This window comes from Apium graveolens, chromosome 9, assembly GCF_009905375.1.
Source record: "Apium graveolens cultivar Ventura chromosome 9, ASM990537v1, whole genome shotgun sequence".
NCBI lineage: Eukaryota > Viridiplantae > Streptophyta > Magnoliopsida > Apiales > Apiaceae > Apium > Apium graveolens.
In genome coordinates this window covers 10,138,123-10,144,122 of record NC_133655.1, presented here as the reverse complement: position 1 = coordinate 10,144,122, position 6,000 = coordinate 10,138,123, and positions in this window count along the sequence as shown.

Genomic DNA, 6,000 nt, shown 5'->3' with positions numbered 1-6,000 from the left:
TAAAATAATGGTTGAAATAAGTTTTTGTAAAATTCTAATTCTTGTAAAAAATCATAATATTAAAATAATTAACCAAAAGTTAGATATCATGGAAATAATTTAAAAAATTATAATTGGTAAGCACTTAATTAAATTAAGGCCCAACCCATTAAAAAACCCTAGCAAATTACCATTTTATATACAAGACCATCACAAACAAAAGCATGAAGCGATGGCCGCCTGCATCTATATCCACTTACATCTCCGAACCCCCTCACTGCCTCTCAATCACCTAAAGTCCCGAACTCAAAACAAAGAAAAAATATGTCACTGTTAAGAATATGTTATGAACTTGATGATAAGTTGCACAAAACACCTTAGTAGATTTAACTTAGTGTTTTTGTAGCTCTCGACGGATGTTCTAAAATAGTCCCGACGGATGAACTTTATAGTCCTGATGGATGACAACTGAACATCCATCCAGAGTGTAACTTAGGTAATAATAAGTCTTATAGCACATTTCTGCAAACAACAATGTACTAGTAAATGATGTAGGATTCTTTAAGTCATATTGACTACTAGATTGATATGTAGAATAGGTTGACTAATTGTAAATATAAGATGTCTTGTAATTCTGCGTAAGTGAAATGGAGTCAAGTGACAGAAAGGTTACCGACGGATGATCTACAAAGACTCCCGACAGATAATCAACAAGACTCCCGACGGATGACCAACATAGTCCCGATGGATGATCATAATTCAAAAGAGCAGTTTACAGTGACAACACAGTCACATGCATCGGGTGTTTGCAAATGGAATGTGGCAGCCTAATTGCAGGATTTAGAGAACAAAGAAGTATTACCATTTCCATGCAATTATGAAGACATTCAAAGATGCTGGATAGAGTAATGAAGTAGCATGAAGTTAGACTAGATATAGTTTATCTTATTGCCTTGTCTTACTATCATGTAACTTGGTAATATATAAACCAAGTGTAGAAAGTAGAACAAACTAACCAAGTAAGCATAATTTTCAGAGAGATAGAAAAAGCTGTATATGTTAAGCATTTCTCTGTAATTCTGTAAGTTCACTTGCAAGCAGCTGTCTGCTATTCAAGCATCACAGAGTTCTCATCTTTATATATATATCTCTGGTGGATAATTTTAAATCCACTAGAAAGTTTTAAAGCCTTGTGTTTTATTGCTTTGTGTTTTAATTTCTATTTTACTTTCATTCCGCACTTCTTGCAAAATCAAACACAGTTATATATTAAGTGAGAACATTCTTAAAATAAAAAAGAAGCCAGAATTACATTCAACCCCCCTTCTGTAATTTTTGATGCATTGTTTGGGTATAACAATTGGTATCAGAGCAAGCTCTTGAAGTACAAAGAGTGTAAAGATCACCACAATCAACAAGATGATCAGAAAGGATGTTGGAGTGAAAATTCCATTTCTGGACAAAGACAATTATCACCACCGGAAGGTGAAGATGCACCTACATCTTCTTTCTCAAAATGAAGCTTATGTGGACTGCATTGAGAAAGGTCTTCATGTTCCTATGAGAGCTGCTACATGAAATGAACCATCAATTCCAAATCCCAGACATGAATGGTCTGATCCAGACATTGAACAAGTCAGGAAAGATAAAAAGGCCATGAACATACTATTTAATGGTGTTGATGGTGATATGTTTGACAACATCATTAACTGAAAAACAACAAAAGAGGTTTGGGACACAATTCGAATTATCTGTGATGGAACTGAGCAAGTAAGAGAGAACAAAATGCAGCTCTTGATTCAGCAATATGAGCATTTTCACTGTGAAGAAAGTGAGTCACTCACTGATATATTTAGTAGATTTTAAAAGCTACTGAATGCTCTTAAGTTGCATGGAAGGGTCTATCAAACAAATGACTCAAACCTTAAATTCCTTAGATCTCAACCAAAGGAATGGAAGCCCATGACAGTCTCTTTAAGAAACTCTCAAGATTACAAGGAATTCACCTTGGAAAGACTGTATGGAATCCTAAAAACCTATGAGCTTGAAATAGAGCAAGATGAAAAGATGGAGAAAGGAAGGAAGAAAGGTGGATCCATTGCACTAGTTGCTAAGCAAGAAAAGGAAAAAGAGATGAAGGTTGAAGCTGTGGAAGCAGTATCAAACTCATAGGTTTGTGAAAGCAAGGGTAAAGGGCTGATAGCTGAAAATGAAGAACAATTGAGCCAAGATGACATGGATGATATAGATGAGCATCTAGCATTCTTCTCCAGAAGATTTGCCAAGCTAAAATTCAAGAAGAATTTTGGAGCAACTAAGCCAAACAGAAACATGGTTGATAAGTCTAAATTCAAGTATTTCAAATATGGTTGGCAGGTCATTTTGCTAAAGAAAGCCTGATTCTGGTAAAAAGAAGTCTGAGCCTGTTGATTACAAGCAAAAATATTTTGAGCTACTCAAACAAAAGGAAAGGGCATTCATTACTCAAGAAAATGATTGGGTAGCTGATGGATTAGATGAAGATGAAGAAACAAACTATGTCAACCTAGCCCTTATGACCAAATCAAATGAAGCAGAAGTTAGTTCATCTAGCAATCAGGTAATCACCACCAACCTAGCACATTTAACTAAATCTGAGTGCAATGATGCCATCAATGATATGTCTACTGAATTGTATCATTTGCGTGTAACTCTTAAATCCCTCACTAAGGAAAATGCTAAAATTAAAGAAAATAATTTGTTTTTAAGTGAGAGGAATAATGTGCTAGAGTCTCAATTCATTGAGTTTGAAAAACTGAGAATTGAATGTAAAACTGCCAAGGATGAATTAACTGAATCTTTAAAGGAAGAAGAAATTTTAAGAAAGCAGCTTGAACGAGAAAATGAAGTAATTAAGGAATGGAAATCATATAGAGATGTCCATGCTCAAATTACTAAAGTTCAAGGTATAGAATCATTTTGTGATGATGCCTGGAAAAAGTGCAAGGAGAAGATTGATTCCAATTTGGTTGAAGGACTATCGATGGATGTGGATTCGACGGATGATGAACATTTTCCGTCGAAAGACCAACAGGACTATCCGTCGAAAGACAAGGAACCATATCTGTTGACTGAGAAAAAGCCAGTTAGAAAAGCCAAGCTAGCTAAGTTAAATGAAAAATATGGATCAGTTTCTAAAAACTTTGTTCCAGGAGAATCAAGTCAAGTGAGAAGAGAAAAGAGAGTTAATGTTGGACATCTATCTATCAAGCAATTGAATGACAGATTGGAAAAGATTGAGGATAATACAGAATCAAAAAGGAAAAATAATAGAAATAGGAAAGTAGGAATTAACAAACATAACAACTACACACCTGATAAATATACACCAAGAAAAATCTGTGTTAAGTGTGGTAGTGTTAATCATTTGTCTGTTAATTGCAAATTTGCTATGCCTACTCCCATGTCTGCACCTTCCTCTTTTCCCAACATGACTACCATGCCTGCAATGCCTATGAATGTTTTGCTTACACAGAATTTGAATGCACAATTTACTAACATGCCATTTGCACCTAATCCTTACTATGCTGCATTTAGTATGCCCCAAATGCCATTTATCATGCCTTACTGGAATAACATGTTTTCACATAGCATGCCTTTTCATGTTAATCAAAATGTGCATGATAATTCTGCTTCAATGAATGGTTTTAAAGGTCCAACTCAAATGACAAAGGATGAATCTGAAATACCCAAGTCAAATGAGTTCAAACCTAAGAAACCAAAGAAAAAGGCTAACAAGGCAAGACCAAGGATTTGATTTTGATGTATGCAGGGAAACAGAAAGAATCTTTGGTATCTGGATAGTGGTTGCTCAAGGCACATGACCGAAGATTCTACCCTGCTCATTAAGTTCAAAAAAAGAGCTGGCCCAAGTATCACTTTTGGAGATGACATCAAGGGTTATACTGTGGGATATGGCTTGATTTCAAAGGATAATGTCATCATTGAAAAGGTTGCCCTAGTGGATGGATTCAAGCATAATCTGTTGAGTATCAGCCAGCTTTGTGATAGGGGCAACTCAGTTACTTTTAATGCAGAAGCCTGTGTTATGACCGATAAGAAGAGCAACAAAGTGGTTCTTACTGGAGTGAGAAAAGGCAATGTGTATCTAGCTGACTTCAACTCAATAAATGCAGAATCTGTAAATTGTCTTCTCAGTAAAGCAAGTCAAAATGAAAGTTGGTTGTGGCACAAAAAGCTGTCCTATCTAAACTTCAAGACCATGAATGAACTAGTCAAGAAAGAATTGGTTAGAGGTATTCCTCAAGTGGAGTTTTCAAAGGATGGATTGTGTGATGCCTGCCAAAAATGAAAGTAAATTAAAGCATCATTCAAAAAGAAGCTTGAATCATCTATTGAAGAACCTTTACAATTACTTCACATGGACTTGTTTGGACCAGTCAATGTGTTGTCCATCTCAAAAAAAGATATTTCCTAGTAATTGTGGATGATTTTTCAAAGTTCTCTTGGATATACTTTCTTAAATCCAAAGATGAAGCTAGTGAAATCATCATCAATCACATAAAGGCAAGTTAACAATCATCCTGACTTCAAGGTTAGAAGAATAAGGAGTGACAATGGAACTGAGTTCAAGAATTCTGTGATGAGAGTGTTTTGTGAAGAGTATGAAATCATGCATAAGTTTTCTGTAGCAATAACTCCACAATAAAATGGTGTGGTGGAAAGGAAGAATAGATCACTCATTGAAGCTACAAGAACAATGCTTGAAGAATCAAGGTTGCCAACTTACTTTTGGGCAGAAGCTGTGAACACAACATGTTATACTCAGAATATCTCCTTGATCAATCAAGCAAAAGGCATGACCCCTTATCAGATATTCAAGAATAAGAAGCCAACTCTAAATTTTCTTCATGTCTTTGGATGCAAATGCTATATTGTAAAGAATTAAACTGATCAACATAGGAAGTTTGATGCTAAAGCAGATGAAGGAATTTTTGTTGGATATGTAGTTGGAAAAGCATATAGAGTCTAAAATCTTAAAACAAATATTATTATGGAATCTATACATGTTGTGTTTGATGATAAAAAGATTGAAGGACTACAAGATGGAGATTTTCATGAAAGCCTCAAATTTGACAATGTGGAGATGATTTGTGAAGATAGTGATGATGATAGTGATCAAGAACCAATATCCAAGGACAATGCAGAAAAGTCTACAACTAATAAAGCACATAATTCAACATCCGTCGAAAGACCAAGTGCATCATCCGTCGAAAGAAAATCTGCATCATCCGTCGACAGGCAAAGAACAACATCCGTTGATTCCTCAATAGGAGTTGAAAGTCAAATAAGATCACAGTCAGAAAGAACTCCATATTCAAGCCAAAGATCCATAAACTCAGAGGGAGTTTCTGATCATCAAAACTCTACTAATCATCAAGACAACAATGAGACCTCTTCATCTAGAGCTAATGTACCTCAACAGAGAAAGTGGACTAGAGATCACCCTTTTGAACTCATTATTGGTGATGCATCTTTTAGAGTTCAAACAAGGAAAGCAACTCAAGAAGAATGTCTTTATAGCAGCTTTCTCTCAAAGGAAGAACCAAAGAAGGTAGAAGAAGATTTGTTGGATCCTGATTGGGTTCTAGCTATGCAGTAGGAGCTAAACCAATTTGAAAGGAACAAGGTATGGAAGCTGGTACCCAAACCTAAAGGAAAGAATCCAATTGACACCAAGTGGGTATTCAGAAATAAGATGGATGGAAATGGTATAGTTGTCAGGAACAAAGCTAGATTGGTTGCTAAGGGTTACTATCAATAAGAAGGAATATATTTTGATGAAACTTTTGCTCCTGTTGCAAGACTTGAAGCCATCAGAATTTTCTTAGCCTATCCAGCCCATGCCAATTTCAAAGTTTATCAAATGGATGTCAAAAGTACTTTTCTGAATGAAGATTTGGAAGAGGAAGTCTATGTCAGTCAGCCACCTGGTTTTGAAGATCCAAATTTTCCAGAATA